This window comes from Myotis nattereri (assembly GCF_964212035.1).
Source record: "Myotis nattereri genome assembly, chromosome: 1".
Classification (NCBI taxonomy): Eukaryota; Metazoa; Chordata; class Mammalia; order Chiroptera; family Vespertilionidae; genus Myotis; species Myotis nattereri.
The window spans coordinates 138773018-138797231 of record NC_138075.1 but is presented as its reverse complement, the minus strand read 5'-3'; the positions used below and the strand labels follow the sequence as shown (position 1 = coordinate 138797231).

At 39.1% G+C, this 24214-nt stretch overlaps 1 pseudogene across 1 annotated transcript; it reads right to left on the bottom strand.

Annotated features, from left to right (window-relative positions):
* Positions 1–6418: 6418 nt before the first annotated feature.
* Positions 6419–8399, bottom strand: LOC308528470 (ornithine decarboxylase antizyme 1-like; annotated as a pseudogene). Its single transcript has 2 exons — positions 8133–8399; positions 6419–6806 (listed from the first exon to the last, which is right to left on the bottom strand). The product of its transcript is annotated as an ornithine decarboxylase antizyme 1-like (transcript).
* Positions 8400–24214: the final 15815 nt, after the last annotated feature.

The following is a 24214-nucleotide window of genomic DNA, read 5'->3' as shown; positions in this document are numbered from 1 at the left end:
ACATCAAGTGTAATAACATCCACATCATAGGGATACCAGCAGTTGAAGAAAGTGAGCAAGGGATAGAGAATTTGTTTGAGGAAATAATGCAAAATAATTCCCTAACCTGGTGAAGAAAAAGTCACACAAGCTCAGGAAGTGTAGATTCCCATTCAAGATGAACCTAAAAGAGACCCACACCAAGACACATCATAATTAAAATGTCAAAGGATAAAGAGAAAGAGAGAATCTTTATAGCAGCAAGAGAAATACAGTTAGTTACCTATAAGGGTGCTCCAATAAGGCTGTCAGATGATATCTCAACAGAAACACTTTAGGTCAGAAGAGAGTGGCATGAAATATTCAAAGTCATGAAAAGCAAGAACCTACAACCAAGACTACTCTATCCAGAAAGGCTATCATTAAAAAGTGAAAACAAAATAAAGAGATTCCCAGACCTAAAACAAACAAAAAAGGCTAAAGGAGTTTATTTCCATCAAGCCAGTACTGCAAAAAATGGTAAAGGGCCTGCTTTAAGAAGAAGCAAAAAAAGAAATAGTGTGAGAAAGGAACACAGGTATAAAGAATAAAGTATCAATAAATAAGTACCTATCAATAATAACCTTAAAAGTAAATGGATTAAGTGTCCCGATGAAAAGATAAGGGATAGCTGAATAGAAAAGAAAACATGACCCATATATATGCTAGCTAGAAGAAACCCGCTGCAGAATGAAAGATGTACATAGACTGAAAGTGAATAGATGGGAAAAATATTCTATGCAAATAGAGACAAAACAAAACAAAATGAAAAAAAACAACAACAACAACAACCTGGGATAGGAATACTTATATCAGACAAAATAGACTTCAAAACAAAGGCCATAACAAAAGACAAAGAGGGTCACTACATAACACTAACAGGATCAATTCAACAAAAACATATAACATATACATGCACCCAACATAAGAGCACCTGAATATATAAGAAAATCTTGGTGGACTTTAAGGGAGATATTGACAGCAATACAGTCATAGTATGGGAATTAACACCCCACTGACATCAATAGATAGATCTTTCACACAAAAAATCAACAAGGCAACAGTGACCTTGAATGACACATGGGATCAGATGGATTAAATGGATATTTACAGAACATTTTATCCCAAAGCAGAAGGATATACATGCTTTTCAAGTGTACATGAAACATTCTCAAATGTAGACCACATGTTAGGACAAAAAATAAGTCTTCATAAATTCAAGAAGATTGAAATCATATCAAGTATCTTCAATGGCCAAAATGGTATGAAACTAGAAATCAATTACAATTAAAAAAATGGGAAAAAATTCAAACATGTGGAGTCTAAATAACATATTATTAAACAATTAATGAATTAAAAATGATATCAAGGGTGAAATAAAAAGTAACCTGGAAACAAATGAAAATGAGAAGACAATAACCCAAAATCTATGGGACATAGCAAAAGCAGTAATGAAAGGAAGTTCATAGCATTTACAGACTTACCACAAGAAGCAAGAAAAATCTCAAGTAAACAATCTAACTCTACACTTAAAAGTAAACAATCGAACTCTACAACAAACAAAGTCCAGATTAAGCTGAAGGAAAGAAATAATAAAGATGAGAATGGAAATAAATGACATAGAAACTAAAAACAACAAACAAAAACAACAACAAAAGATCAATGAAACCAATGACTGTTTCTTTGAAAAGATAAACAAGATTTACAACCTTTAACCAGACTCATCAAGAAAAAAAGAATACACATATAAATAAATTCAGATGTGAAAGAGGAGAAGTAACAACGGACACCAGAGAAATATAAACAATTGTAAGAAAATACTATGAACAACTATGTGTCAACAAATTAGACAACCTGAACAAACTGGATAAAACCCTAGAAACATATAATTTTCCAAAACTGAATTAGGAAGAATCACAAAACCTGAATAGACCAATTACAACTAATGAAATTGAATCAATAATCAAAAACTTCCAGCAAACAAAAGTTCTGAACTAGATGACTTGGCAAGAGAATTTTACCAAACATCAAAGAAGAAATAATACTTATCTTTATCAAATTATTCCAAAAAATTCAACAAGAGGGAAGACTTTCAAGCTTTTTTTTTTTTTTTTTTTTTTAAACAAGGCCAGCATTATCCTAATTCTAAAACCAAAGACACTACAAAGAAAGAAAATTACAGGCCAATATCCCTGATGAATATAGATGCTAAACTATTTAAAAATAGCAAATCAGAGCCAGCAAGACATTAAAAAGATCATACACCATAACCAAGTGGGATTTAGACTGGGGGTACAAGATTGGTACAATATTCACAAGTCAATAAATGTGATACATCACACAAACAAAATGAAGGATAAAAATCACATGATCATATCAATAGATGAAGAAAAAAACCATCAATAAAATCTAGCACCCATTTTTTATAAAGTCTCTTACAAAGTGGGAATAGAGAGATCAGACCTAGAGAGATCAGACCTCAACATAATAAAGGCATTGTATGACAAACCCACAATCAACATTATACTCAATGGTGAAAAACTAAAAGTGTTTCCTTTAAGAGCAGAAATAAGACAGAAATGTTTGCTTTTACCACTCTTATTTAGATAGTACTGGAAGTACTAGGCAAGCAATCAGACAAAAGTAAAAAATAAAAGGCATTCAAGTTGGAAAGGAGCTGAAGTAAAACTATCATTATTCACAGATGACATGATATTGTATATAGAAAACCCTGAACATTCCACCAAAAAACTACTAGGTCTAACAAATAAATTTGGCAAAGTAGCAGGACACAAAATTAATATTTAGAAATTAGTGGCATTTTTATACACCAATAATGAACTATTAGAAAGAGAAAGTAAGTAAACAATCTCATTTATTATTGCAACAAAAAAATAAGGTGCTTAAGAATAAATCTACCCAAGGAGGAAAAAGACCTATATTTGGAAAATTTTAAGATACTGAATAAAGAAATTGAGAAAGATACAAATAAGTGGAAGCATATACTATGTTCATGAACAGAAAAATTAATATCATTAAAATGTCCACACTATCCAAAGCTACCTAAAGATTCAATGCAATTTCTAGTAAAATACTAACGTCATATTTCCCAGATCAAGAACAAATATTCCAATAATTTATATGGCACTAAACAAGACCCTGAATAGCCTCAGCAATCCTGAGAAAGAAAAACGAAGTTGGAGGTATCACACTACCTGATATCATACAACACTACCAGGCCATCTTTTTTTAAAAATATATTTTATTGATTTTTTACAGCGAGGAAGGGAGAGGGATAAAGAGTTAGGAACATCGATGAGAGAGGAACATTGATCAGCTGCCTCCTGCACATCCCCCACTGGGGATATGCCTGCAACCAAGGTACATGCCCTTGACTGGAATCGAGCCAGGGACCCTTTGGTCTGCAGGCTGACCCTCTATCCACTGAGCCAAACTGGTCAAGGCTACAAGGCTATCTTAATCAAAACAGCATGGCAGTGACACAAGATCAATGATCAGAACAGAGAGCACAAAAATAAATCCACACCTTTATAGTGCCCTAATATTTGACAAATGAAGCAAAAACTTAGAATGGGGTAAAGATAGTCTATTCAATAAATGGTGTTGGGAAAACTGAACAGATAATGAAAAAAAAAATCAAACTAGAACACCTTCTTACACCATACACAAGAAAATGAACTCAAAATGGATTGAAGACTTAAACATAAATCATGAAACCATAAAATTTTAGAAGAAAACATAGGCAGAAAAATTTTAGAAATTTCTTGTAGCAATATTTTTGTTGATATATCTCCTCTGCAAGGAAAACAAAGGAAACAATAAACAAATGGGAGTACTTCAAACTAAAAAACTTTAGCACAAAAACAACAAAAAAACCATCAACAAAATGAAAAAGGAACCCACTGAATGGAAAAACAAATTTTCCAATGAGAATCTGATAAGGAGTTAATTTATTAAGTATATAAAGAACCTATGCTACTCAGTGTCAAGGAGACAGATAACCCAATTAAAAAATGAGCAAAAGACCTGAATAGACACTTCTCCAAAGGGAACTACAGATGGCCAATAGACATGAAAAAATGCTCAACGTCACTAATCATCAGAGAGATATAAATTAAAACCACAATGAAATATCACCTCGTAATTGTCAGAACAGCTATCATCAATACATTAACAACAAGTGCCAGCCAGGGTATGGAGAAAAGGAAACCCTAGTACACTGTGGGAATGCAGACTGGTACAGCCACTGTGAAAACAGTATGGAATTTCCTCAAAAAATCAAATATGGACCTGCCATTTGATCCAGTGATATCACTTCTGGGAATATATCTAAAGAAACTCAAAACACTAATTCAAAAAAATATATACACTCCTATGTTCATAGGAACATTACTTACAATAGCCAAGATTTGGAAGCAGCCCAAGTGCTTATCTATACTAATAATAGAGGAATATGCAAATTGTCTGGGACACCATCACAGTAATAGTATTGACCAAACAGCAGGCTGGGTGGGGTGACAAAGCTGGCAGGGGGATTAGTGAGGAACGACCAAATGACTGAACAGCAGGCTGCGTGGCAGTTGGGGTGGCAGTTGGGGGCAACCAGGCAGGCAGGCCAGCAGGGGTGGCAGGGGTGGCAGTTGGGGGCAACCAGGCAGGCAGGCAGGTAAGCAGTTAAGAGCCAGCGGTCCTGGATTGTGAGAGGGATGTTCGACTGCTGGTTTAGGCTCGATCCCCGGGATTGGACATCCCCCAAGGGGTCCTGGATTGGAGAGGGTGCAGGCTGGGCTTAGGGGACCCCTCCCCCCATGCACAAATTTCATGCACCAGGCCTCTAGTCAGTAAATGAATGGATAAAAAAAAAAAAGCTGTGGCAAATTTACATTATGGAATACTACTTAGCTGATTTAAAAAAAAAAAAAAAGAGAGAAAATCTTACCTTTTGTGACAGTATGAATGGACCTGGAAAGTATTATGCTAAGTAATATAAGCTGGTCAGCGAAAGACAAATATCATATGATCTCACTTATATGTGAACTCTAATGAACAAAATAAACTGGCAAACAAAATGGAAACAGAGCCATGGATAAATGGAACAGACTGACAGCTGTGAGTGGGGAGAGGGGGTGGGGAAGCTGGTTGAAAGAAGGTGAAGGGATTAAGCAAATAGATAGGAAATGGGCAAAGGAGAGGGTGGAATGGAGATGGAAAGAGATTTTGCCTGGGGCAATGGGCTCATGATATACTGTGGAGGTGATGTTTTGTTGAGTTGTACACTTGTTTTGCGAACCAATGTCAAGCCAAGAAATTCAATAAAAAAGAAAAGAAAAAGGAATCATGAAAAAAAAAAAAAAGAAGAAGAGGATAATGTAGGGAGCCTCTGGGACAACTTTAAGTGTAGCGGCATTTCCATCATGGGGTTCCAGAAGCAGAAAAGAGCAAGGAATTGTAAAACCTATGTGAAAAAATTATGACTGAAAGCTTCCTTAACCTGGTGAAGGATTTAGAAATACAGGACCAGGAAGTGTAGAGTCTCAAACAAGATGAATCCAAAAAGGCCCACACCAAGACACATCATAATTAAAATGCCAAGGGTTAAAATCAAAGAGAATCTTAAAAGCAGCAAGAGAAAAGCAGTTAGTTATCCACAGGGAGCTCTCCTAGGATTGTCAGCTGATTTCTCAACATAAACTATGCAGGCCAGAAGGGAGTGGCAAGAAATATTCAAAATGATGAAAAGCAAGGACCTATAATCAAGATTACTCTACTCAGCAAAGCTATCATTTAGAATCGAAGGACAGATAAAGAGCTTCCAGGGCAAGAAAAAGCTGAAGGAGTTAATTACCACCAAACTAGTATTACATGTTAAAAGGTCTTCTTTAAGAAGAAGAAGGGGTAAAAAGATGAGAAGTGTTAATAATAAAATGGCAATAAAAACATATCTATGGACAATTACTTTTTCTCTAGTTGTAATTACTTTTATTCAGAGATTTGAAAGCAATAAAAGGTTAGATTAATACCTGTCTTTCCAAGTTAAGATCTAAAAATATTTCCAAAACTTCAAATTAGAAACTTCTGCTCAAAGTCGAGGATAATTTGTATTACTTAAGGCAGCAATAAAAAAGTAAAATATAACTTTATATTTAGAATTAAAGCAAATACTTTAGTATCACAGACACAATATTAAACTTCAAGAAATGTACTGCTAATTTGAAGTGAGCATTTATTTGCACAATTACAACATGAAGACAAGCCCAGCGGAAGGGAGCAGGCCTGGCATTTGCATCCTTGTGGAGCAATTGGTCACACGACCCACAGAGTGAGACACAAAGGGCTACGATCTGTGGTGATCTGTCAGTGGTGGCACGTGGCACAGCTGCTACTCGTCCTGGTTAGAAGACTCTCTTCCAAACGTGTAGGCCATGAAGCAAATGTCAGGTCTCTTGGGGACAAGGGGATGCTCCATCTCACTATCTCAAAGCCCATAAAGCTGAAGTTACGGAGCAGAGCAGCTCTGTCATCACGGTTCTTGAAGAAAAAGACGACATGGTCAGCGTGCAGCTGCTCCTCGGCGAACTCAAGAACTGGGAAGCTGTCTTTGTTCCCCTCTGACAGAGCACCGCCTGGGATCTCCAGGTAGAGGCAGCGGCAGCGGCAGCTTAGCACTGCTCTCCAGTTACATGTTTGGCATCTGTTGAACCTGGTCTGGATGTTGAGAATTCTCCTCTTGTTATTAGACATTGGTTCCTCTGCTATATTCAGCCTCTCTATAATAATAAAAGTGTAATGTGCTAATTAGACTAGACATCCTTCTGGACGACCTTCCAGATGAAGCTGGGGCTGCGAGGGAAGCCCAGGTCCTGTGTACCTGCCAGCAGCCGGAGGGGAGCCCAGGTCCAGGTGCCAGAGGGAAGCCAGTGCTGGCAGCCAGGGGAAGGCAGGCCTACTCTTACATGAATTTCATGCATCAGGCCTCTAGTCCTATATAATAAAAGCCTCATATGCTAAGTGTCCAGTCATCCGGTCATCTGTTCAACCAATCAAAGCATAATCCTATATAATAAAGAGGAAATATGCAAATTAACCCTTCCACCCTCACAAGATGGCTGCCTATGACCAGGCTGGCAGAGGGGTTAGTGAGGGACAACCAAATGATTGAACAAGCAGGCTGCATGGGGCAACTAGGTCAGCAGGGGGTTTAGTGAGGGATAACCAAACGACTGAGCAAGCAGGCTGCGTGGGGTGACCAGGCTGGCAGGGAGGGCAGTTGGGGGTGACCAGGCTAGCAGGGGGGGCAGTTGGGAGCAATCAGGCCAGCAGGGGGGCAGTTAGGGGCGACCAGGCAGGCAGGCAGGTGAGCGATTAGGAGCCAGCGGCCCAGGAGTGTGATAGGGATGTCGGACATCCCCTGAGGGGTCCCAGATTGGTAAGGTGCAGGCTGGGCTGAGGGGACCACCCCCCATGCACAAATTTTATGCACTGGGCCTCTAGTATGCTAATGATATGCTTAGTCTGCTCAACCCCTTGCTATGATGTGCACTGACCACCAGGTGGCAGACAGTCGACCTGTCAACCAGTCTCTATGACATGCACTGACCATCAGGAGGCAGACACTCCAACTAGTAGGTTAACTTGCTGCTGGGGTGCAGCTGATCAGGACTGAGCAAGATGGACTGGACATGCCTTGGAGCCCTCCTGCAATCCCCCCACAGCTGGCCAAACTCCTCCGTCCCTCCCCGGCCCCGATTGTGTACCAGTGGGGTCCCTTGGCCTGGCCTGCACCCCCTTTCTATCTGGGACCCCTCAGGGGATGTTGGAGAGCCAGTTTTGACCCAATGCTGCTCAACACAGGAGCTGCCCCTTTGGTGGTCAGTGTGCTCCCATGGGGGAGCGCCACTCAGCCAGAAGCCAGGCTCAAGGCTGGCGAGTGCAGCAGCGGTGGTGGGCACTAAGGATGTCCAGCTGCTTGAGCAGACCTAAGCTGTCAGTTGGACATTCCCTGAGGGCTCCTGGACTGTGAGAGGGTGCAGGCTAAGCTGAGCCCCAATCCCCCTCCCCCCAAGTGCATGAATTTCGTGCACCAGGCCTTTAAGCATTAGAGTAAAATAAATTCGCTGAAAGATTGTGACCTTTCTGACTACTCCTTTGCCCACCTGGGAGCTGGGTGAGGGACATCAGGAGCACCACTGAGGCCCTGGACCCAGGTTACCAAGGGAGACCCTGGAACTCTCCAGAAAAGACATTGGCTTGATGAGGGGCAGGGTGCAGCTGACATGAATGGTGGCACTAGGTTTATTCTCAGTCTTCTCTCTGGCCAAGCAGGGGCTGTTGAAGATCCGCTGCAGGGAGGATTTCACCATCCTGCTGCTGGAGTCCAAAGCCATGAAAACCTCTGCTGTGCCTCTCCATGCTGCCTCCACTGCCTCCCCTGCTTGCTGTTGGCTTTAAATGCAAATGGTTAAATGCTCCAATCAAAAGGCATAGATGGCTGAAAAGATAATTAAACTGGCCCTTACATATGCTCCCTAAAAGAGTCTCACTTCAGATGGAGAGAAACACAGATTGAAAGTAAAGGGATGAAAAAAGGTATTTCATGAAATTGGAAACAAACAAACAAAAAAAAACTGGGGTAGCCATACTTGTACCAGACAAAATAGATTTTTTTAAAAAATGGCTATAACAAGAGACAAAGAAGGACCCAGCAATTCCACTTCTGAGTATTTGCCTGAAGAAACCCAAAACACTAATTCCAAAATATATATACACTCATATGTTTATTGCAGCATAATTTATAATAGCCAAGATATGGAGAAACTTAAGTGCCCATCAATAGATAAATGGATAAAAAGAAATTATATATATACCACATATAATGGAATATGATACAGTCATAAAAAAAGAATGAAATTTTGCCATGTGAAACAGCATATTTGAATCTAGAAGGTATTGTGCTGAGTGAAATAGTCAGACAGAGGAAGGCAAATGCCATATGGTTTCATTTATATATAGAATCTAAAAAACAAAATAAATGAGCAAGTAGACCAGAACATACAGTTGCCAGGTGGAAGGGGGGTTGAGGGGACTTAGAAGCAAAAATTGGTAATTACAGAATAGTCATCTACACTAATAAAAGAGAAAGATGCAAATTGACCATACCTTCATGATGCTCACCAGTCAATCAGGAGTGAGCCCAGCAAAAATGGTGGGTTAATTTGCATACACAGGCACCGAGTGGCCATGGGTGGGATGCTGGTGCCAGGCCATGGGGGAAGGGAGGGTTGTGGACACAACACGGGGCTGCTGGGCTGGGGGAGTGCTCCCAGCAGCCACCGCACGGCTCGGGGTATGCCCCCAGCCTAGCACACATAATGCAGGTTTGCTGGGCTGGGGGCGTTCCCCCATGGTGGCTTCCTTCGCGTGGTGGTGGCGACAAAGCCCCCATGCCCGGCAGACAGAGAGTGGACAGCAGGGCGTGGGTGCTTCCTTCATGCAGCAGCGGCAACAAAGCCCTCATGCCCAGCAGACAGAGAGTGGACAGCAGGGCGTGGCAACTTCGTTCGCACAGCAGTGGCAAAGCCCCCAGGTCCAGGGGACAGAGAGCAGAAAGCAGGGCATGGAGGCTTCATCGCCAAGTTGGCGGTGAAGCCCCCAGGCCCCGCAGACAGAAGACAGCGGGGCGAAGCAGCCAGCCCCCACAGAGAGCAGAGAACCACGGGGAGTGGGCCTAAAGCGTCAGTAGGACATCTCCTGACGGCTCCTGGATTGGAGAGGGTGCACCCCATGCACAAATTTCGTGCACCAGGCCTCTAGTGGGGATATAAGGTACAGCACAAGGAATATAGTAAAAAATATTGTAATAACTATATATGCTGTCAGATGGGTACTAGATTTATCGAGGTGGCCACTTCATAAGTTATATAAATGTCAATCATGGGTTGTACATATGAAACTAATATAATATTGTACACCAATTGTAATTTAAAATGCAAATATGTTTTTAAAGCAAAAAAATTTATTTATTTATTTATTTATTTTTATTGCTTAAAATATTACAAAGGGTATTACATATGCGTCCATTTTATCCCCCTGCCCTAGACAGTCAGCTAAAAAAATTTAAATAATAAAAAAAAGAGGGTTGTCTTAGACAGGCAAACTCTTGAACTCTGGGGCATTTGTAATGGCTAGATGGCCACCTGATCACCAGAGGTTTGCAAGGACCATAAAGGGATTCCTGAGCCTTGTTATTTAGTCAATGTATATAGGTGGGGATGAAAATAAAGCTATCAAAGTGCCTATGTCTATGGTGAAAATTGATTGCAAGGAGGTTCTCAAGTGACATATAAACACAGCGAAGTTAAGCTGACATTGCTGGTCCCGTTGCTCTGAGGTGTTAATTCAGTTGAATTTGGCTGGTTAAGTGGGTTTGCCCTCCCTTCGCCCCCGGCCCCCTTCCCTGCCCCTGCACTCCATGTGTGTCCATTCTGGAACTGCAAGCTCCAAGGAATAGGACACCCTGTATCACCCTGCTGCACCCCGCCCCCCCCAAACAGACTCTCTGGTCCATTTGTAGGAGTCAATAGGGATGCCCACCTTGACAGTGAGTAATAAGGAACAATGGGACCCCATGATAACTCATATCCTGACATCAAAGGACCCTCCAAGATCAAGATCAGCGATTCTCAACCTGTGGGTTGCGACCCCTTTTGGAGTCAAACGACCCTTTCACAGGGGTTGCCTAAGACCATTGGAAAACACATATATAATTACATATTGTTTTTGTGGTTAATCACTATGCTTTAATTATGTTAAATTTGTAACAATGAAATTGGGGGTCACCACAACATGAGGAACTGTATTAAAGGGTCGCAGCATTAGGAAGGTTGAGAACCACTGTCCTCGATCATTAGTTGGGCCATGCTCTTCCTTATTCCAACATGAGGGACTCCAAGAACAAGTGATGGAACTTGATTCCCTTGACCTTTGTTATCTGCCAAATAAACATATCTCATATGGACCATCCCTTATCCCAGGGGGTCCTCAACCTCAAATCCAGCCATGTGAATATTCAAAGTATTTCCGTTCGTTTCTCTCCTTTCATCAGCCTCCATCACTTTCCTGTTTCCCTCAGGTCTTATTTGTACCTTTAAGTGGTTGCTAAGAGGTAGGCGCCTCCTTCTAGATTAGTCACACAGAATATTGATGGATCTACTGAGCACTCAAGCCTCATTTCTATTTCCCTGTTGTTCTGTCAGATCCATTACATTTTTAGTTTCTTTCATTTTTGAATATACTTCTGAATACATATTTGCCAAAACAATTTTCTCAATGAAATTGCAATAAAAACATAAATCCACAAGGGGCACACAACCCAAAGCACTCTAGTTTGTTTCAGTGTTGTGGTTTGGAGAATTTTCTTTTATACTGTTGTGGAGTCAGGAAAATAATTTTATCAGAGGAGTTTCTCATAAAAAAGATGGGATATTTAGGAATCAGGCAACTGGCTCCATGTCATTGTCTTAATAGACAATGGTAATTTACCTCTCTACTTTCCACCATGAATAGGTTATTTACTTACAGGATTGTAATAAGTGGTATTCTTGTACTTAAGGATATAAATATAAAGTACTTGATCCTATTATTCAAATCCCTGTAAAACATACTTTTTAAACTATTCCTCACCATGAATCCTTACTCCCCCCAAAGTAATTTTTCTTCCCGATCCTGCTATATGTGATGCTTATTACCAAGCTGAAGTGTGCATGCTTGCTGCTCCTTCCCTAGAATGCAGTTTCTTGTCTCCTTCATACTAGTCGTCATGATTTGGAAAAGACCTGAGTATTTTGGTAACCCGATCAACATAGGCAGACATCACATCTTGGCAACTCTGGCTCTAAACTGAGTTTAAGCAGGAAGAAGGGCTTCCATCTATCCCTTTGCTTTCCATGTACAGACGAAGTCATAGTAACTCTGGATTTTCCAGGGGGAGGTTCTCAGCTGTATGATCACTTTATCTCATCTGCCTGCAATTTCCTCCTTTATAAAAGGAGAGACCTGGAATATTAGATTGTTCTCTAAGATTCCTTCAGCATCCTGCATTCTTATAATATTCCACTTCCCTTATTTCCTCTCTGGTTTTCACCCCATTCATCAGCTTATTGCCCATTAACACCCATTGCTACCAGGTAAAGAAGGCATTTTATCTGTTCATCAGGACCTCTTGTAATAATGGAATAGAGCAGCATTTAAAAATAATTAAAACCCAGTTCCTTAGCTTTAATTTGATCATGACTTTGTCATTCTCCTACAATAACTTAGCTTTACAAAACTAGTGGCATGTTAAACGGACGTGTCTCTTTTGGGAGAGAAAAAAAACACTCAGAAACACTAAAATGCACACTTTTCCTTTTTTATTGATTAAGTTATTACATATGTATCCTTATTCCCATGTTACCCCCCATCGATAACCTCTTTTTATCAACACTCTCAGATATGACTCATCATTAGTAGAGAGAAGTGGTAGCCATAGAAACTGAATTGAAAAATAATATTTTTTTGATTGACTATAAATAAATGAGGTCACTTCATTTAATTTTTTAATTTATTGATTTGATAGAGGAAGGGAGAGAAACATCGATTTGTTGTTCCACCTATTTATGTATTCTCTGGTTGATTCTTGAATGTACCCTAACTGGGTATCAAACCCACAAGCATGGCTTATTGGGAGGATGCTCTAACCAGCTGAGATACCTGGCCAGGGCCAAGGTCACCCCATTTTAAAAAGGCTATTAATATCTTAACGTTAAAGGAGATTCTATTGATGATTACTGGAAAAACATGAAAATGATTTCTGAGGCTTTAATGAAAAGAACTAGAAAAGAGAAAGATTTAAACAGAATTCCCCAATGAAAAGATGAAAATTCAGTCCCTTGACTTCTAGTGCGCTTTTTATAGCACCTGTTCAGTTGTCAAATACGTAATATGATTCACTTTTGAGATTAGGAGACAATACATTTAGTAAAATAGTTCTTCTCTCCTCTTTGTATTGCTTATAACCAATGAATTAATCTCAATAAAGATACTTTTGCAACACACCCAACTCCTAGTCTAGTTTTTCTAAATTTCCTTATAGTATATGACGTAACGAGAAGTGTGACACAGAATCAACTTACTTTCACAGCTTGTACCCACTGTTTCTACTGTGTGCCAGTTCTAACGGAGGCATTTAACATTCGCTTACTGGTTTAGCCCCTGCTACAGTCCCAGCAGGTGGGTGTGACCACCCCTTTCCTGTTGATTAGGAACTGAGGCTCAACAAGGTTGAGTAATGGCAGTTACTCGTGTGCACACAAAAGAATTAGATTCCCCTGAACCTTAGCTTGTCTTCTCAGGTCTGTAAGATGAAGAGGGTGTGAGTTACTTGTTAAGTAAGTTACATTTATCTGAAGGTAGATCTGACACCAAGTTTCTTCCCATTACAGTGCAGGGCCTTCCTGACTAACAATCCCTAATTAAAAATGTAAGAAATACACTTTCAAGTTGATTCATCTCCAATTTCTTTAAACACAGCCTCTTCCAAAAGTAAGTGGGGAAAATTCTCTCCTGAGGGGTGAAATTGGGAAGGGAGGTAATTGCAATAATCTCTAGGGAAGAATATGGAGTTATTAAAAAAGCATTGACAACAAATTATAGTACATTTTATATTCAGAAAAAGGTTTAAAAGTCTATTGTTTTCATAGTACAAACCCTAGAAAATTGAGCTCTGGAAATTCCCCATGGCCAGTGGATCTTGGGCTCCACTAACTACACGAGAGCTGAGCCAGTAGCTGCATTCTTGGGCAAGTCTCTAGTCCAATCTATTTTCAAATATGGAAAATGAACCGATTTGGATATTTGACTTCTAAGGCTTTTTCTAATGATAAACTTGTGTGCCTTCATGCCACATCATTTTCTCTAGTAGACCCAAGAAAATAGCTTGTTTTAAGGAAAGCTAGTTCTATTTTACTCATACTCACATGCATCTACACACACACACACACACACACACACACACACACACTGCATCCATTTTTATCTGATGAATATAATTGCAACGTTTATGTCTTCCTTACAACTTTGGTATAATATTTAAATTAAATAATTAGTGATGGTGAATACATTGCTTATTTCTGCAAGGTTGAGGTACAGTATATTTTGGGGATGCAATCTAAGGTTTCTGCTACAATCATTAGAAGTTGTATTGTCTATAACTTAGATTGTGCTGATATCTCCAGAAGACTTAATGAAGTAGAAAATGTATCAGAAATTAAAATAAAAATTAATGGAAATTTTACTTTTCATTAATCACATCAGCAAATCAATGTTTTATATTAAGCCATTATATAACAAGATTCTAAATTATGTTCCCAAGAATTTCTGTGTAAAATATTTCCATATGGTAAGAGTCTGTAAAATTTTATAACACATTCACAAATCACTGTGACAAAAAGACTGGCTTTAACTTCTTAAAGTCAATTGCATTTTTCCAATATAATTTTGTGATTTTATTTCTTCATGTCTTGAAACACATATGCATCCTTAAAAAAACAAAAAACAGATACATAATCATCAACATAAATAAACAGATTATATAGTTCTCATGTGTACATTTTTTTAACCTAAACTGAAAGAAACCTAGAGTGAAGCCTCTATTCTTAGTCTGTATCACAACACCCATTTTATTTCTCTTTGGTACGTTTTATAGTTTGTGTGCATTTTGTAATGTATTTGGTCTCTCTTTGGCTCTCCAACTATAAAGTAGGTTGGTTATGGAAAACAAAGCCTCCCCAGGTATTCCAAGCAGAAAGGGATATAAATGAGTAAGTGCCATGGTACAAAAATGTTAAAAGGGTGGAAAGAGAATAATGAAAGTTTGCCAGTAGCTTTAAGAGAGTTGGGGACTTTCTGGAACCATAGAACATTATTGGTGATCATCAGAGCTGCAGAAATCACCCAAATCAGTGATTATAGCAACATCTAGAGCTGCTGAAAAATCTCACATCAGCTGAAGCCCAGATACCTGTCCTTGGAGTAACAATTTGGCTTCTGTCTGAAAATGAATCTCATTGGCAGAATAGAATCTGAAACCCTCCTGGCAAAGGATTCCAGGAAATGAGTTCTCAGGCTTCCAGCCCTTGTGATAGTGAGCGAACCATGGAAGGGAGTGAGTGCTGCTGGGGGTCCTACAGATAATTCATACAAGCTCCAGAAAGGAAAGATCTAAGCTGCTTTCATTCATTCTCACAGTAATTCACAAACTTTTTGGTCTCAGGATCCTTTATACTCTTTTCTCTTTTTTTTTGAGGATACCAATGAGAGCTTTTGTTTTTGTGCGTCATATCTATCAATATTTACCATAATAGAAATTAAAATTGTGAACATTTAAGAGTGTTAATACATTAATTTATTTAAAAATAACAAAAGTAAAATCATTATATATTAACAGAAATGTGGTATTTCTAATGAAAAATGACTGTATTTTAAAAAATAGAACAAAAAATAGTGAGAATAGTGGCATTTTTTTTACACTTTTGGAAATCTTTTTAATGTTTAGCATAATAGAATATAACTTCTTTTTCTTCTATTATGAGAAGATATTAAGAACAAGAGGTAAATATGTAAATAACTTTTCAGTACTATTATGGAAATACTTTGGCTCTTGAAGACCACCTTAAAATTTCTCAGGATTACTTCGTCCCTAGAACATACTTCATCAACCACTGTGTAATCATATTGTTAGTCACTAGCATCATTATCTGCCACAGGATAGATGTATAAAAGATATTTGGTGAATGGATTAATGAGTAAAGCAACATTTTATTCTTGTATTGTTTTTTGCAATGCATGTAGTGAACGATCTGTACTTGTTTTCAAAGGACAATTTTCTGCTTCATTCATTCTGTCTTCAAAATTTTGTTGTTGGAAGATGGGAAACAAACATGTGAGGCCACATTTCAGAAGTGACATATTTTGTTTCAGATCAAATTAAGGCAACATTGTGAATTGCATGAAGTATTCAGTATTCCCTTGTTCTTTGTCAGAGAATCAGAAAATCCTAATTGAAAGTGACCTGCAAGTTGATCATCCCTCCCAATGCTTGAGGCACAGTTTTATGAAGCTTTACTTTCCAAATAAGACAATACATGGGGCACTTGGTAAATTGCCAAGAATATTCAAGTCCATGGAATAATCCTGGAATATGGATTTTACTTGAAGTTTTCAGGATACCAATATTTAAATAAGTACATTAAAGCAAAGATGTATCATGGAATGCATTATAAATTGGAGTCTCTCAATTCTTCCTTACTTTCTGCCATGTGACTTGCGAGCAGTAGAGTAGGTACTGATGTGGGACAAATGGGGCCAGAAGTGACCGTAATCTCCTTCCGACCTGAGGCCCTAGAAAGCATCCTGTATTTCTGATCACCGCTCTTGTGATCTTCCCAGAGAACATACTTCAGGTAGTCAACCACTCGTCCAAAGAGAATGAGGAGACATGGGAAGCAGACTGTAACCCAGCCTAAAGCCATGCCAAGCAAACCCAAAGAACTATAAACAAACAAATACATATATATATTTGCTGTTTTACCCCTGAGGTTTTGATTTGGATTGCTATGTGGAAAACTGACTAATACAGGAATTGATACCTATAAGTAGAATACTAGTAGTAGAAATCGATACAGCATGGACTGTGAGATCAGCTGGCAGGCAATAAAAAAATTATTATAGAAGAATAGAAAAATGTATGTACAGGCACACCTCAGAGATATTGTGGTTCAGCTCCAGACTACCACAATAAAAGAAATATTGCAATAAAGCAAGTCACACACATTTTTGGTTTCCCAGTGCATATAAAATTTTTTTATGCTATATTGTAGTCTATTAAGTGTGAAATTACATTATGTCTAAAAAATCCAATGTGCATACCTTAATTTAAAAATACTTCATTGCTAAAAAATGCTACCCTCTACCTGAGCATTCAGCAAATCTTAATCTTTTTGTTCTGGAGGGTCTTGCCTCAATGTTGATGGCTGCTGACATCAAGGTGGGGTTGCTGAAAGTTGGGGTGACTGTGGCAATTTCTTAAAATAAGACAACAGTGAAGTTAGATACAACAATTGACTCTTCCTTTCATAAATGTTTTTCTCTGTAGCATGTGATGCTGTTTAATAGCAATTTACTCACAGGACAACTTTCTTCAAAACTGAAGTCAATCCTCTCAGGCCCTGCCACTGCTTTACCTACTACGTGTATGTAATATTCTATATCATTGTTATTTCAACAATCTTTACAGCTTCTTCACCAGCAGTAGACTCCATCTCAAGAAACCACTCTCTTTGCTCATCCAAAAGAAGCAACTCCTCATCCATTAAAGTTTTACTGGGTGTACCAGTTAATGATGTGGATTTCTTTCAATAGATGGAGTTACACATATGTTGATATATATGCAAATTGATATGTATATTATTTTGTTGTATTGACAGTAAGCTTCAAAACTTCATATGTCAAATTTGTTGACGGTATTAACATCATAGACATTTTTACGCTTAAAAATGTCGAATTTCGCCAAAACTGGTTTGGCTCAGTGGATAGAGCGTCGGCCTGCGGACTGAAAGGTCCCAGGTTCGATTCCGGTCAAGGGCATGTACCTGGGTTGTGGGCACATCCCCAGTAGGAGATGTGTAGGAGGCAGCTGATCGATGTTTCTCTCTCATCGATGTTTCTAACTCTCTATCTCTCTCCCTTTCTCTCTGTAAAAAATCAATAATATATATATATAGTCAAATTTCATGCCAAAAAAAGAGCATTTGCAGAAAGCTTTAATTCATCACTTTATTTTTAAGAAAAGTGCTACAGAAAGTTATCGTATACTTAGGGAATCTTATGGTGAACAGTCTCCATCTCAAGATACTTGTGAACGCTGGTTTGAACGTTTTAAAAGTGATGATTTCGATGTGAAAGACAAAGAACGTCCAGGTCAACCGAAAAAGTTTGAAGACCAACAATTACAAGCATTATTGGATAAAGATGAATGTCAAACTCAAAAACAACTTGCAGAAAGATTAAAGGTTGCTCAGCAAACAATTTCCAATCGTTTACAAACAATGGGAAAGATTTTAAAGGAAGGCAAAATGGGTGCCACATCAACTGAATTAATGACAAATGGAAAACCGAAAAGTCATCAGTAAAATGTTGCTTCAACAGCACGAAAGAAAGTCTTTTTTGCATCGAATTGTGACTGGCGATGAAAAGTGGGTTTATTTTGAGAATCCCAAATGCACAAAATCATGGGTTGATCCAGGTCAACCATCAACATTGACTGCCAGGCCAAATCACTTCGGAAAGAAGACAATGCTCTGCGTTTGGTGGGATCAGGAAGGTGTGGTGTATTATGAGCTTCTAAACTCAGGTGAAACCATTAATACTGATCACTACCGACAACAAATAATCAATTTGAACCAAGTTTTGATCGTGAAACGACCAGAATGTTCCACAAGATACGGCAAAGTAATTTTGCTTCATGATGACGCACCATCACATCCTTCAAAACCAGTTAAAGACGTGTTAAAAGATCTTGCCTTGGAAGTATTAACCACCCACTGCATTCACCAGACCCTGCTCCTTCAGCTTCCCACTTATTCTGATCGATGGCACATGCACTTTCTGAGCAGCACTTCAAAATGTATGATGGAGTGGAAACTTTGGTCTCTGAATGGTTTGCCTCAAAACAAGAAAAGTTCTATTGGGACAGTATCCACAAATCACCTGAAAGATGGGGAAATGTGTAGCTAGCAATGAACATTACTTTGAAAAGAGCACTTTTGATGTTTCTCTTGAAATTATCATGTTTTCTTTGATTACAAAATCTGCATTATTAACCGGTACACCTATAATGTGATTGTAGCAATTCAGTAAACTCTTCAGGTTCTACTTCTATTTCTAGTTCTCTTGCTGTTGTCACCACATCTGCAGTTACTTTCTCCCCTGAAGTCTTGAACTCCTAAAGTCATCCATTGGGGTTGGAATCAACTTCTTCCAAACTCCTGCTAATGTTGATATTTTGACTCTTTCCGATGAATTGCAAATGTTCTTATTGCATCTAGCATGGAGAATCCTTTCCAGAAGATTTTCAATATACTTTGCCCAGATCCATCAAAGGAATCACCGTCTATGGAAACTATAGTCTTACAAAATGCATTTCTAAAATAATAAGACTGAAAAGTCAAAGCTACTCCTTTATCCATAGGATGCAGAATGGATATTGTGTTAACAGGAATGAAAACAACATTAACCTCATTGTACATCTCCATCAGAGCTCTTGGGTGACCAGGTATATTGTCAATGAGCAGTAATCTTTTGAAATAAATTATTATTTTTTCTGAGCAGTAGGTCTCAACAGTGGACTTAAAGTATCCAGTAAGCCATGTGGTAAATAGAAACAGATGTGATGTCATCCAGACTTTGTTGTTCCACTTATAGAGCACAGGCAGAGTAAATTTAGTATAATCCTTAAGGGCCCTCAGTTTTTAAAATAGTAAATGAGCATTAGTTTCAACTTATTAAATGAATATTGGTTCCAACTTTATTAGCCCCTAACAAGAGAGTCAGCCTGTTCTTTGAAGCACTGAAGTCAGGCATTGACTTCTCTTCTTCAGTTATGGAAGTCCTAGATGGTATCTTCTCCCAATATTTGGCTATTTCATCTACATAGAAAATCTGTTGTTTAGTGTAGCCACCTTCATGAATTATCTTAGCTAGATCCTATGGATAACTTGCTGCAGCTTCTACATCAGCACTGCTTCACTTTGCACTTTTATGTTATAGAGATGCCTTCTTTTCTTAAACCTCAGGAACCAACCTCTGCTAGCTTCTAACTTTTCTTCTGCAGCTTCCTTACCTCTCTTGCCTTTATAGAATTGAATATAGTTAGGGCTTTGGCTTAAGGCAGCGGTTCTCAAACTGTGGGTCGCGACCCCCTTGGGGGTGGAACGACCCCTTCACAGGGGTCGCCTAAGACCATCGGAAAACACATACATAATTACATATTGTTTTTGTGATTAATCACTATGCTTTAATTATGTTCAATTTGTAACAATGAAATTGGGGTTCACCACAAGATGAGGAACTGTATTAAAGGGTCGCGGCATTAGGAAGGTTGAGAACCACTGGCTTAAGGGAATGTTATAGCTGGTTTGATCTATCCAGACCACTAAACCTTTCTCCATATCAACAATAAGGCTGTTTTGTTGCCTTATTATTTGTGTTCACAGGAGTTGCACCTTTAATTTCCTTCAAGAACATTTCCTTTGCTTTCACAACTTGGCTAATTGTTTGGCTCAAGAGGCCTGGTTTGGCTTATTTCACTTTTGACATGCCTTCCTCACTAAGCTTAATCATTTCTAGCTTTTGATTTAAAATAAGAGATGTGAAACTCTTCCTTTCACTTTAACACTTATAGGCCACTGGAGGATTACTAATGGGCCTAATTTCAATGTTATTGTTTCATGGAATAGGGAGGCCTGAGGAGAGGGAGACAGAGAATGGAATGCTGGTTGGTGGAGCAGTCTGAACACACAAACATTTATTGATTCAGTTCACCATCTTAAATGTGGCACCCCAGAACAACTGCAATAGTAACTTCAAAGATTACAATCACATATCACCATAACACACATAATAATAATAACAAAGTTTAAAATATTGTAAGAATTACCAAAATGTGACACAGACACGAAGTGATAAAACGCTTTTGAAAACATCATTCCCACTGATAGACTTGCTTGATGCTGGTTGCCACAAACCTTCAATTTATAAAAAAATTGCAATATCTATTAATAACTATAAAGTGGAGCTCACTAAAATGAATTATGCCTGTAATTGTCAAACCATATGGAAAGACTGTCCTCCATGCTAACTCAGAGCATAGAAAATATTTATAATAACTTGTTGGGTGAGAATGATTTGAGCAAAATATTGAAAAATTAGCTGGTTCCCTTGTAAAGTACTACAAAAAAGAAATGCACTCAGAAAAGGTCAGTTTGTAAACAGAATAGAGAGCCCAGAAACTTTGAGACTTGGAGAGTTGAGAAATGAAAATTTTTAAAAATCAAATTAAAAATAAAGCCTTTGAGACACTGCCTCAGGGGAAGACCTGATCCAGGGCACTGTCATTAAAATACAGCCTCAAGGCAAACACTAACTCAAGACCTAGGTAGTCATACCTTTTAAAAGATATCTGAAATGATTAAAATGGTGCCTATAGAAAGTTCTAACTGAAAAAGTGTTTTTACATAGATTAAGAGTATGATCCCTCAGGAACCTATTAAATTCAAAGAGCTTACAGTTAAGTCTATGAAGAGATCAATGTCCAAAAAGAATGGAGGGTATGGCTTAGGTATATGGAATTGACTGGAATCAAATACATTAAAAACTTGCATAGCTTTGAGGATAATTATATTGGCAGAAGGACTGTCAGGCTTAATTAAAAGCTTATGATAGGCTATAAAAAGACGTAAGTGCAACCAACAGTTCATAAGCAGGAATCACGCAGAGAAAGTTGCTCAGCCACCAGGAAGGACATAATCACCACAAATCTCTTTAGATGTAACCATAAAAGATGATAAAAAAGAAAGGACCTCCTGGCAGGTAGGAGGAAACTATACAGAAGGCACAGAACTCAGTCCCTGTCTATGACCTAGCAACGTTGTCCCAAAGGATTTCAGAATTACAGTGGATTAATGACTGTCATGTGCCTCCCATTCTTGATCTGCCAAATGTCTTGGCATTTAACCTCTCCCGCTTCCACCAGTGTATGTGAGGTATGTGGTGGTGCATGTATGAGCCTAGGGGGTAGGCAGACAACTTGTCTTTTTAGTTTCTAAATCTCCAAACTAAGAGTTGCTTTTGGAACTTATGTTAATAAGATTCAGGACTTTGGGCCTGATGTTGGGATTAGATGAGGCTTTTGGAAGTCTCAGCATGGAGGTGAATATCTATACTAATAAAAGGGTAACATGCTAATTAAGCTGGGAGACCTTCTGGACAGCTTTCCGGACAAAGCCATGGTGGCGGGGTCGAGGCAGAGGTGGTTAGGGGCGATCAGGCTGGCAGGGGAAGGCAGTTGGGGGAGAGCAGTCCAGTGGGGGAGGGGATAGTTGGGGGAAATCAGGCCGGCATGCAGAGTGGTTAGGGGTGATCAGGCAGGCAGGCAGGTGAGCAGTTAGGAGCCAGTGGTCCTGGATTGTGAGAGGGATGTCTGAGGAGGTTCCAGATTGGAGAGGGTGCAGGCTGGGCTGAGGGACCCTCCCCCTCCCCGGACCCATGCATGAATTTCATGCACTGGGCCACTAGTATTTTATATGTGGAGGTGAATAATTGTGATCAAGAAGGAAGGTTGTGATCAAATCAATTTCTCATCTCAATTCTTTATTTCCTTTGGCATGTGACTTTGCAGTATAGTAGATCAAACAAAATGTGTATCTTGGCCCACTGACTTTCAGCTCAGCTATAAGATATGCTTCAGCCCTCAGAAGGAGATTGGAAGTGATAGTTGCTTTACCAGACATGGCCTTTTACACTTCTTTATTCTGCTGTAAGTAGAACAAAGATACCCTGGGGCATTGTGGGCTATCCCATTCCATCTTTACCCACACAGTCTCCCCTTCCCCCTAACATACCCTACCCATGGAAACTCTGAGGTCCTTTCTCTGGACCAACTCAGGATTCAAAGCACCAGCTGGAAAGAAAGGTTGCCAGGGAGAGAAAGACTCAAAATGGGATAAAGTAAAACTCCATATGTTGAATTGTGGAATTCTCAGATACCTCCCTTAGACCTGCTTCTAGAATGCTGGCAGCCAATTAAACTGGATGATTCCACTGAAAGGAATCAGAGAGGTAGTCTCCAAATAATACCATCTATCATTAGTTTGATCAGTCCCTTGATCATCTGAGAGTAAGGCTCATCAGTCAGCACAATTAGCCCTCTCAACATAAACTCTCAGTGAAGCCCTTTTCATTGCCCCTATCTCAAATAGGACACAGCCAAGGTCATCAGACACTGAGTAAACCTCCTGCCTGAAAGAGATAGACCAAGGCAAACACTAAGAAGCAAGATCACACTGGAAAATGACAAACTGCAAAGAATAGAGGAAAACTTGAAATATATTTGACCTTATTATGATTCAAAAAGAGAAAATTTTATATTCATAAACTAAACACGGGTTGCTATAAAAGAGGAACAATCAGCAAGTGTGAAATAATTCTTGAAAAATAAAATAAAGTAGCCAACATATTTTAAAGATGTATAATTAAGGTAGAAAATAAAGTTAAAGAAATCTTCCAGAAAGCAGAGCAAAGAGATGAGGAGTAAAAACAAAGAATTTTAAAAATATATTTTTATTGATTCCAGAGAGGAAGGGAGAGGGAGAGATAGAAATATCAAAGATGAGAGAGAGTCATTGATCTGCGGCCTCCTGCATGCCCACACTGGGGATCGAGCCTGCAATCTGGGAATGTGCCCTGATAGGGAATTGAACCGTGACCTCCTGGTTCATTGGTTGATACTCAACCACTGATCCACACCAGCTGGGCAAAAATAATTTAAATATGTATATATATAAAATTAGTTGAAATCAGAAAGAAATAGCCCAGGTTGAGAACTTTGGAGCAGTCCATCCAGAGACACGATAAATGAGCCAGGAGGAAGGGGCATTGAGAGTAAACCTGTGAGCTAGCTTCCAGACTAAAGTATCAGTTGGGAGAGGGCAGGAAAAGAGTGGGAGAGAGGCAGGGCAGAGAAAGCAAGCACACTTAACCATCTGAGAGATAGGCAAGAATGCTCCCAACTCCCTCTTGGGAAAACAACAACAACAATAAAAATGTGTTTTATGTGCTTTCTTGTGTCTTTTTTTTCATTTTATAATCTCTATATATAAAAGCCTAAGCAACCAGCCAACCATTCGACTGGTATCTATGATGTGCACTGACCACCAGGGGGCAGATGCTCAATGCAAAGGCATGGAAACATGGAACAGACTGATGAATCTCAGAGGGAAGGGGGTAGTGGGTATGGCAGGAAGAGATTAACCAAAGATCTTATATGCATACTAGAGGCCCAGTGCACAGATTCGTGCACCTGTGG